Here is an 11,232-nt window from a genome sequence, read left to right on the forward strand (position 1 = left end):
GACCAGTCGAAGGTGTCAGGAACATCCTCTAATAATGATGGGGTCGATGGAGCTCCTGGCGTACAGAATTTCAGGCAATGTTGGAAGTTGCAAGGCCTTTCAATGGTCGCTGCTGACTGTATCAGACTCCTGGGCACCTGCCACCCTATGACGCAGCTTAGGCTAAGTGGGAACAGTGGCGCATGTTGCAACGTGTTCATCCCGTTTCGGCCTTTGTAGTGCATGCCCTCAATTCTTTGGCAGAGTTGTCAGAGGACGGTCGTACATTCTGCAACATAGGAGTATATAGATCAGCAATTTCCACAGGGCACTTAAAATGCGACAGACTGCCAATCGGTGAGCACCCAGCTGTGGTCAGATTATTGTGGGGGATACAATTGTGCAAACCCCCGACGGCCAAGTATTCAGTACTTTGGGATGTGGAAGTAGTCTTCCATCTCTTCAAGCAATGGCCTACCAATGATCAGTTATTGGTTCACAGGTAAACTGGCAATGCTGTTGTGTTTGGTGTCCTGTGGGAGAGTCTCCGATGTTAGGGCACTAGAGATTAACAGGAAGGCCTTGTATTCATTCATAGGCTTATTTCGACAGTAAAAGTCACAAAAGCAACACTAAAATACATCACAAACAGTACAATACAATTCTGACAAAATACATCATATATAAAAGGATTTAAAAGGCTGGGGTTTTACACAGCATCCCGGCGATAAATCAAACAATAATTGCCGGGAATGGCTGAGCTGGCTCTTTAGGCTTGTTCAAGTGGACTCTCCATGCCCAGCTCAAATAATGATTGTTGCATTCACAGCTAAAACATCTGTGGTATCCAAACATTTAGCCATGGCTTCACCTATTGTCCTACAACCACGGTTCAAAAATAGCGGCTTAGTCCCGGGACAGATAATAAATAGTGTCTGAGATCTTCAGCTGCATCTCCACAAAGGGTGCATTTTGGGGGAAGGGCATTATTCCATTTATGTAGGAGTGCAGCTGTGGGCAAAATCCCAAGACTGAACTTTAAAGGGAACGTGGCAGACCAAGCAAGGAGACTGTAAAGGTACGTCAGTGGGCTCAAGGACAGAAGAGTGCCCTCCGCTCGAGACACAACGAATATCGGGCCTACCCTCCCCCCAAGAAGTAAATATGGGCAAGGCTGGAACTCTCAAAAAGAAATACAGGTAAATAAGCCCCATACAAGCAGCAGGGCAAAGTGGGGAGCCCCCCTTCAAATGCCAGGATTCAAAATTAAAAACACCCCGGCTAAAAACAAAGGATCAGCCGACTCGCATAAGGGGCAAATCGAGCGTTATTGGAGACAACAGCAAGCGGAAACACAGGGAGCAACCTTGGAGAAACAAACGGTGGGAGCATCCCTACGCAGAAATCCCCTCACTATGGCATTGAGCAAAGAAGAGTTACAAAAGTGCCTAAAGGGGATGGCGAATAGGATGATGTGCTCATTCCAAGAGCAATTCGGGATAATGAAAGAAGAATTTAAGAGATCACTTCAGGAAGTCAGAAAAGAAAATCACAGACCTTGGGGAAAGGGTGGACATGACGGAGCAGGGCCTGACGGAAATGTGGGAGGAAGTCAAAAAAGGATAGCGTCCTACTGGAGCAGGTAACAAGAACCACCCACAATTTAGAACTTCAAGTGGAGGACCTGGAGAATGGCTCCCGGAGGACCAACGTCAGAGTAAAAGGCCTGAGTGAAACTCTCTTGGCCAGTGACCTAAAGGAAGCCATGCAGCAGTGTTTTAGTAGCCTCTTGGCAGGAACTCAACCAGAAGAGGTGAAGATAGACAGTGCACAGAGTAGGTCCTAAGAAGCGGGACCCAGGAGCAAGATCACGGGATGTCTTGGTGGGCATATCCTCATACACTATGAAAGAGGACATCCTCCGGGTAGCAAGAGCCCATCAGGACCTGACGATTAATGGTACTCAGATTCACCTTTATCAAGACCTGGCACTGACCACTCGGCAAAAAACAAAGAGCAATGCATCCTGTAATCGGGGTGTTAATATCGAAAAAATATTGCTTATAAGTGGACGTTTCCACTTCGGCTCCTGTTTACGTGGGATGGCAAACAACAAGGGATCACTACATGCGAGGAAGGTCTGCCGATGATGAACATGGATGGGCAAGATGACAGACTGATGCAAATGCCCAGACATACTCCCCCGGGAGAGGGAAGCAGACCGTGGGAATGGTCAGTGAGCAGGGGGAAGAAAGGCGGCAAGGAAATAAAATTGACAGGCCCTCGGCCCAAATGAGGGACAAAGCTCTAAGCATAAAATAAATCACTATATCTATAGTAGATGGTGGAGAGAGGACAAGGAGTGCAGAAAAGAAATTTTACCAAACTATAAAAGGGGTAAAAGAGAAAGGACACGGACAGGAGGAGGTAGTCGGGGATCATCTTGGAATTCAATTCAGGGTGTATTTCACCCTGGCAAAGGGGATTCCCAGGGTTGTGCAGGGTCGTGTGCCCCAGATTAGTATCTGGGGGGCGGTTCAAGAGAACCTTTACCAGGAATAGGAAAAGGGAAGAGGGAGGGAATTAGAAGGGCTGGGGGAAGGATGGAAGTGGGGTTGGGGGTTTGGGAGTTTGTGCAGCTGTGGGGTTTGTATGGTTTCTCATCCGGCTTAGACCTCCCTACAGGTATTTGAAAGACGGGAAGGGACAGGGTTGGAAATGGGCAAGTGGGCATTGGGATTATTTGGGAATGGCTGAGATGAAGATACTCTGAATGTACAGGGCCTGAATTCACCAATGAAAAGACGCTCAATATCGAGAAGGATCTCAGAACTTTGGGCTAATATAATATTCCTTCAGGAAACACATCTACTCAACAAAGATGAAGGGAGGATGTCACAGAGGGCCTTTCCCAGACAATACTGCATCCAGCGGGATGAAAACAAAGGGGGGTGGCAAGCGTGATAGGAGCTACAGTGGCATTCAGGAAACAGTTCCTTAATAGGGATCCATAGGGAAGATATTTACTACTCAAGTGCACACTGGGAGAGCAAATGTATACACTAGACGCTACATATGCTCCAAATGAAAGACAGGATCTCTTCCTCTGGCTGCTTCTCCAGGAAATATGGAGCTGGTGTGAAGGGCAGGTGGTTATCGGAGGGGACTTCAACTGTGTAATGGATCCCATATTAGATAAAACTCTCCCCCCTACAGCCATAGAAGAGAGAAATCGCCAAGCTCGCAGGAAACTATTCCGGGAATTGGTGGTGGTAGAAACCTGGAGATTCCTTCACAATACCGAAAGGGACTACACCCACTATTCGGCAGTCCATAAAGGATATTCAAGAATAGAAATAATCCTAGTCTCAGCAACACCGATACCCCAAGTGATAGAAATTGGAGTCAATTATATTACCGTCCACGCCCCCTGTGACACTGCATATCGAAATAGCCAAGGATAGACTACAGACCCGAAAACAATAGAAACAGAAGGAGATTATCTTGGGGGACATCGCCCTTAGGGCACATATGGAAGAAGTAATTGCCAACTATTTTAGAGAAAATGACACTGTGGAAATGGACTGGTAGGTGGTTTGGGACGCTGGAAAGGCGGTAGTTCGGGGAGAATTCATATCCCAAGCCGCAGTTTATGTCAGGAGAAAAGAGACAGCTGGGAAGAAATTGGGGGGGGGGGGGTTAAACCCTATTAAATACCAAGCAAACATATTACATTCAAGGGGGCAAAGTGAATTTGTTCCTAGTAGCCAAGCTACGGAAGCAAAAACCCGAAATGATATCGCCCAACTTCGGGTTGACCGGGGCACATTATACACAGCGGATGGGGACAAATTAAGGGTTATGGAAGCATTTCACACAGGCTTACTGAAACAGGAAGGGTTGGATCCGGATTTCCAGATAAAATATGTGGAGGAGCTACAACTGCCCCAGATAGCCAACAGGGATAAAGAAATCCTATTACGGCACAAGAGGTCAATGACGCAATATCAGCCCTACCGGGCAAAAAACACCTGGGCCTGACAGATTCGGGAATGGGTATTATAAAACCTTCAGAATGCACTTAATCACCCCGTTAATGCGCCTATTTAACAAGATAAGAGAGGAGGGAGTGATCACCGAGGATATGGGAAAATCTACCACAGTACTAATCCTTAAACCAGGCAAAGACCCAACAGACTGTGCTAATTATCACCCATATCCTTACTAAATAGCAATGCCAAATCTATGCCAAGGTCCTAGCAGGTAGACTGACAAGCGTCCTACCGGGGATAATTCATGAAGACCAGGCCGGATTCATTATTGAAAGACATACGCAGGACAATATACGGAGAGCAATAGATATAACAGACCTTGAGACTAGAAATTCTCCATAGCAGCCTAGACTGGGGATACCAGCAGAGGGTCCTGGGAGCGTTTGGTTGTGGACCAGAGTTCACAAGGATGATATTAGAAAACCTCCAAATACCCATGATGAACTTCCTGGTCAATGGGCTACACACAGCCCAGGTCGAAATTCAACGAGGGACACGTCAGGGATGTCCACTGTCCCCTTTAATATTTGCTATGGCTATGGGGCCGTTGGCGGCCATAATTAGACAAGACCAGGGGATCCAAGGGGTGGCGAGTGGAAAAGGGATACACAAAGTAGCACTGTATGCAGACGACATATTGTCTGAAAGATACAAGACTTTCACTACCCAAGGTGATGGAGAGACTACAGGAATTTGCGACTGCGTCTGGGTTCACCATAAACTACACCAAGTCTAAGGCCCTTAATAAAACGGAAGATCAGGGAGATATAATAAAACTAAGTACAGATTATCCATTGATCTGGGAAGACAAAAGTATAGAATATCTGGGGATAAAGCTAACGAAAGGATATAACGATCTCTATGGGGCAAACATAACCCCCTTATGGAGAAGCTTGCTGGAAGATTTCCATAGATGGGACACGCAGGAAACTCTCCTGGTTTGCTCAAATAGCGGCAATTAATATGACGACATTACCTCGCCAGATATATGTGGCGAGTTCACTACCGACAGAGATCCCAGCCCGATTAATCAAAACCTTACAGTCCGAAAAGATCTCCTTCATAAGGCAAAAGAAAAAGCCAAGGATTCACAGACCAGTCTTACTTCGTCCATCGGTCATCGGAGGGTTGGGGGTCCCAGAGGTGAAAAGATATATCCTGGCAGCCCAAATAGCGCCCATGTTGAAGTGGGCAACAGAAGAGTCACAAAGGGTTGGTGCAAACTAGAACAAGGAGTCACATCCATACCACTGAGAACACTACATGCTATGAGAAACAGAGCCTGTGGGGCAGGAGGACCATTACTGGAAGCAACCAAAACAACATTACGGGGATGGGATCAGGCGTTGAAATGGAAAAGAACACCCTGGGGCCTAGAGCCATACACACTAATGTCCTATAATATTGACTTCACTACGGGACAGAAAGTAGCATTCTGGAACGCTTGGGCAGGACCAACACCCGACACTGAGGGATTTCTTCTTCAATGGCAATCCACTGCTTTTTGAGGAGTGCAAGCAGAAGTTCCATATAGGAGAGAGAGAAAGATACAAATATATACAAATTAGGCACTGGATCTCTCAGAGGGAGGTAAGAGAGGCAGGTATGAGGACACTGTTGGGAATCAAATTAACCCTTTGAGAAGGCCTAGTGGCTAAAGGAATATCAAGACTATATATATATTGCTGGACAGAACACAACCAGGGGACAAGCTCCCCTATATGAATAGATGCGAAAGGGACATAGGTGGCCCTATTACGGAAGAAGAATGGGGTCAAATATGGAGGAGAGCGCATAAAACATCCAAATGTACAGCCATTAAAGAAACAGCATACAAGATTTGTTAAAGGTGGCATTTGACCCCCCCACCCCATCATTTGAAAGGGATAAACGCAAACTATTCCCCTTTATGTTGGAGACAATGTGGAGAGGTTGGGGTCCTATATCATATGTGGTGGACATGCCCCAAAGCCAAAAGCTATTGAACAGAGATACTGGGCCATATAAGAGAGATCACGGGAACGCAATTACTGGACTCACCATTGATGATTCTGCTGGGGATGGAGGTGGAGGAAGTCTATGCTGCAAGTGGCGCAAACGCTACCCTAATTACGCACTTCTTGATGGCAGCCCGAATGAGGCTAGCCCAGGGATGGAAAACAATAGAAAGACCCGTAATAGCTTGGTGGTGGGTAAACCTATGGGGTGTGCTCGCCATGGAAAAGGTGTATTCACTGAGGGCTGAGACATATCAGAAATTTCTGAAAGTCTGGCTCCCTTTCCACGAATATGTCAAGGAAAGACAACATTATTATTATAAACCCACCTCACTTAAAAATGTACAACCAATCCCAGAAGAACCATATCTATGCCACAAGTTAGGGAAGGAATGGGAGGGTGGAAGGAGGACGTTATTATCAATATTTGGTTATATTTATTTTATTTTTACATTTATAAAGCGCTCACACAGCCCGCAGGCATCGAGGCGCTGTTACAAGAATTGTTTGTTTTTCTTAGTTGCTAATTATGTTTTATTTTTTTGTCTTGGTTACGTATTTATAATGCTTAAACACCCAGAGGTTTCTAAGCGCGGACCCGTGGATCGAACCTGTGTTGCTTCGTGTCGTCTTGCTTCCAAGATGCGCACGCTGCCGCTGAGCTATCCTCCCGGGACAATATATATATAATACAAAAGACTCATGATTACAGACGACATAACAGACCTAACACAATCACTAAATGTATTAACGATGCAACTCTGTAACTAGATAAATCAATCCAACGAGAGTAAGAGTGAATGTCATGTATCTTTAATATATGATTATGAGAGAATAAAACATTATTAAAAAATATAATAGTAGTATTGGGGGTGGGGGGTATCCCCCCACATATGTAAGCGGTGTAAAGAGTGTTTAAAAAAAATAATAATAAAATGTAAAAAACCGCCATTTTCGGCCGTCAGAATTCTGGGGGTCGTAGTGATCACATAGATCCTTCCTCTATTAGCCTCACTCACACACCATGCAAGTATCACTTTCTACCACCAATAATACCTCACCTTGCAAACTCCTTCAGTAATCCCTCGCCACCCTCCTTTGCACTGTCCCTCCTCCGTTTGGTCTTTTGGTCCTCCTTCTCTTCCCTGGACCTCACCCAAACAACCCACATCTTCCTGTACTGCCTTTTATCCTCCCCGTAGCCCCTCCATAGGTCCTCACCCTCAGCTGGTTCCCCAGGCTAACTGCTGGTTTTCTTCTGCCCAGGGTTTGTGTTACTTTTAAGCGAACACAAAGCGGGTTTTATAAGCCCTGTCCCCATTTCGTATGCTGGTCTGCGGGCATTTGGAAATGGCAGCCTGGTCAAACTACAATCAATGTCACAGTTTGTATCAGAGCTGAACAGAGCGCCTGAAATGCCGGTTTAATATGGAGTCCACTCCCGGGCCCTGCTGAAGGTAAGAACACTGCTGTGGCTCATGTTGCGCCGAGCGCCTAAGTTGCCAGCTTGATGTGCAGCACATCTCTGCAGTTCTGCTGCAGGTAAGATAACAATCACAGGTCATGTTGCAGAAAGCGCTGGATTTGCTCTGTGGATTGCTAGCCCCATCTTAAATCCATTCAACAGAAATTTCAGCACTACCAGAATTCCACATAACAGCGCCTGCACCGTATTTGCGGTACACCCGGAAAACAAAATGGTTCCAATGCCCTTTATCAAGGCAAAAGAGGTGATCGCTGGAAGTTTTCAAATGAATCTGAACCTCTGGCATAGCTCTGGGCAACACTCCTGACCATATCAGTATAGCAGGTTGAAGTCAATCATGCAATTGTGGCAGGGGATGGTGACAGGAAGGATGTGATTTTGGACATCAGGAGGAAGATTGATCGGTGTGTGCGTGGGGGAATGGATTTGGAGTTGGCGTGGGTCCCCAGTCACAGTGGCATTTTGGGTAATGAGTTGGTGGATCTGGCAGCGGGTGAAGGTATGAGGAGGGGAATGGTTGAGGTGAGGTTGACTTTGAGTGTGGATGAGGTGAAGGCTGTGGTGGTGAGACGGGTCATGGATGAGTGGCAGGAGAGGTGGGTGAGTGGGGTGAAGGGCAGGTGGATGTTTGGTGTCCGTGGGAAAGTGTCGGTGAAGGTGGACGCGGGAAGTCTGGAATGGAGATGGGGGGAGGAGGTGATGCTGAATCGGTTGAGGATAGGGCATGTGGGGCTGAATGACTGTCTGCATCGAGTGGGGAAGCGTGAGTCGAGGGACTGTGTAGTGTGTGGGGTGCCTGAGACTGTGGGACATTTTTTGCTTAGGTGTGAGAGACATGTTGTGGAGAGAGAATTGATGAGGGTTCGGTTGTACGCGCTGGGTGTGGCTGAGATGAGTGGGAAGGCTTTGCTGGGAGGTGACGGGGTGAGAGGCAGGAGGAGGAGCAGTGTGTTGTTGGATTTTGTGAGACAGACGGGGCGGTGGGAGGAGTTGTGAGTGTATGTGGGCTATGTGTTGATTGGTGGGTTGGTGCACATCAGCCTATTGGATGGGAAAGCGCCTGCGTGGGTCCGCCCACGCATTCGGTAATTTAGAAGAAGAAGAAGAAGTTAAACATGCGCAGCTCCTGCTCCATAACCCCTGAACCACCTGATGTCTGCAGTCACTCAAATAAGCCCCGTCGTCCATGGAGGGGACCTAGGGGCCTCCCGCTGGTTTGCTCATGGCAAAAGTATAGCACTGAGGGTTCCCCAATCGGTGCACCTCAAACCCCACCCAAAAGAGGAAGAAGGTCCTTGTCCACAGTATAGGACTTATTGTGTGTAAATGTTAAAAGGTATTTGTACCGTGCACTGTTCCCAAGCGCTCAGTCGGATCTGCAAACGAGAAGGCACGGGGGGGTTAGTAGGGTGAAGCAGGAGTAGGGTAGTGAGAGAAGTGGTGTCCAGGTTGTTTACCTCCTGGAGAGAGGGGCGAACATTTAATTGGATTAGAAAGGTTCCTGCAATGGAGGTTTGTACCCCAAAAGTAAGTACTGCGACAAAGAAGAGGGACATGAAGGTAATAAACTTTCCATTTTAAGCTGTGGGGAAAAGGTATCAGTTTTTCAAAAGATGTGGTACTAAGGCGGTTTGAAGTTTTCACATATTTGAAATGGAAAATAAAAAACTGCAAGCCCCACAATCCAAAGGCAACGGGAAACTTGAGAGCTCGATCTGTAGACATATATTAGGCAACAGTGTATCTGGAGAAGCAACAACAAAATAATGCACTTTACATGGATCTCAGCTTGTCCCCCAATCAGGGGAGTTGCTAGGTCTGGAAAAGACCCGGGGCTAAGCTGATGTCAGAACGGTTGGGACTGGGGGCTAGCTAGTCTTTTGGCTGTAGCTCCTGAGATTCTATCCGGGGCTACAACCAAAAGATCAGGGGCTATAGCCCCCTTAGCCACTGCCCCCAATGATCACAAAAGTAATGGGTGAAAGCTTTTGAATGAATCTGCGCCATTGCAAAACTGGTCCAGCCATACGCAAATCAGTCAGGTACTGTCACCAATGGTGGCAGCCCAGCCCGGACTGCTAGGCCAGGTCCCCTCTGCACGGAAACACAAGCAACCCCAGGCATGCTTCAGCCTTGTTGGGCCTCCTCGGTGATTAATTCAAAACGTTCCAGCCATCACCTTTTTGTTTTACTAAAGTCATCCCGAGTGGGACGGGTATGCCCAGACGTGGGTCCGGAGTCTGCCGGGCCTAGAAACCCAAGCTACTACTCATTGATGACGCTGAACAAGGCTGAAACATGTCTGGGGATGCTTGTGGTCTCCTGCAGAAGGGATGTGACCTAGCAGTTTGGGATGGACTGCCCCTTTTGGGGTAAGACCAAGTCTGATTTGCATATGGTTTTTCCCCCTCTTCTATAATGCCTTGGCAGGCTGAAAAACGATGGTCTGGAGGGTTGCCCGGAGCTGTGCACGTGGTTATGATTAATTCAAAACCTTCCAGCCATCACCTTTATGTTTTGCTATTGTCTCAGCTTGTCGCTCGAGTTTTTATTAAAAAAAAAAACCAGAACAAGAACTCGAATGAAAGGGAAAGAAATAGTACTCGATAAACGACCTACAGCTGACATGCGTGACCTCCAAATATGTGCGAAGCCCCTTTACAGTTTCATTCGTAAACACCCCCTAAGAGCATGTGTATTTACCTGCTCAATACACAAAGCATACGATTTCTCCAAACGCTGGTTACACCGATAGGCTATCAGAAGGCTCATCAGAAAAGCATTCACATCTTCTTATGAAAACAAACTTCTAAATGACCTCCTGTTTGCCGTATAGCATACTTTCCAAAAGACACTTTACGGGCGGCTTCTACTTTCTCTTTCGCCAGCCTCAGTACAAGCCTTTCACACACAACCAGCGCTATTGGCTCGCCAGCAGATCTGCAGTCGGTAATCACAGCCCCGCTTGCCTGTAGGCTGCTACTGCTGTCCGTCATTCTCTTTCAATCAATGGGAGCAGAGTCTCTCGAAAATCCAGTATGTACATTGTACATGCTACGAACATCGAGCTGCGTGTGTAATGCTCGTAGCCTGTCCCTTTAACAGATTCAGATTACATATTATATCAACACAGAACAAAATAATTCTGCGTATGTGTAATTTTGGAGTTTTTGGAAAATTCAAGAGTTGATACAATTAGAGATTTGAAAACAAGTTTCTTCCAACACAATCATCATTTGCTTCATAATTTTTGGGCTATACAGGTATGTGCGCCTAACAGTATTGGAAAATCAGGTGAAGGTTGCTCCTGCCTAGATTCCGGCTCTACCTTTCCTCGTCACAGTACTTACTTTTGCAGCACCAGGTACCAGCCTACATCACAAGAAACTTTTCCTCCACGCAGGCACGATTCTGAGTTCCTGCTAAAAGTTAGTGTGGAACGCTGAGATGTGTGTTGTGCACACAAAGAAACAACCCCTTTAATCACAACCACCTCAGTCCCACAAGTCACTACCAGTCCATGGGCTGGTCCCACCAGTTCAGGAGTCCAAAACATAGTCACTCAGGTGGGCAGGCTTCCATCTCCCAACCCTCTGGGGATACCTCCTGCCCACCTCCCGGATCGGGCCCTCCTCAGCTTGGTGGATGGGTCAGGCCACCGCCCTCGTCCGGTACATCATTCATGTCCCTTTGCTGCAACCCCTCCGACCTGGCTTCT

At 47.0% G+C, this 11,232-nt stretch overlaps 1 protein-coding gene across 3 annotated transcripts in view; it reads right to left on the minus strand.

Annotated features, from left to right (window-relative positions):
* The window catches only part of OSGEPL1 (O-sialoglycoprotein endopeptidase like 1), a 440,031-nt gene extending 429,521 nt beyond the window's left edge, over nucleotides 1-10,510 (minus strand). Inside the window, exon 1 of one of the 3 annotated variants that reach the window (XM_069615644.1) lies at nucleotides 10,218-10,510. The gene's annotated coding sequence lies outside the window, so the exon portion shown is untranslated. The remainder of the gene's footprint in view (nucleotides 1-10,217) is intronic. The other 2 variants (XM_069615643.1, XM_069615645.1) reach the window with 2 other exon arrangements.
* Nucleotides 10,511-11,232: the final 722 nt, after the last annotated feature.

Source organism: Ambystoma mexicanum, chromosome 9 (genome assembly GCF_040938575.1).
Source record: "Ambystoma mexicanum isolate Mex_15411 chromosome 9, UKY_AmexF1_1, whole genome shotgun sequence".
NCBI classification, from domain to species: Eukaryota; Metazoa; Chordata; class Amphibia; order Caudata; family Ambystomatidae; genus Ambystoma; species Ambystoma mexicanum.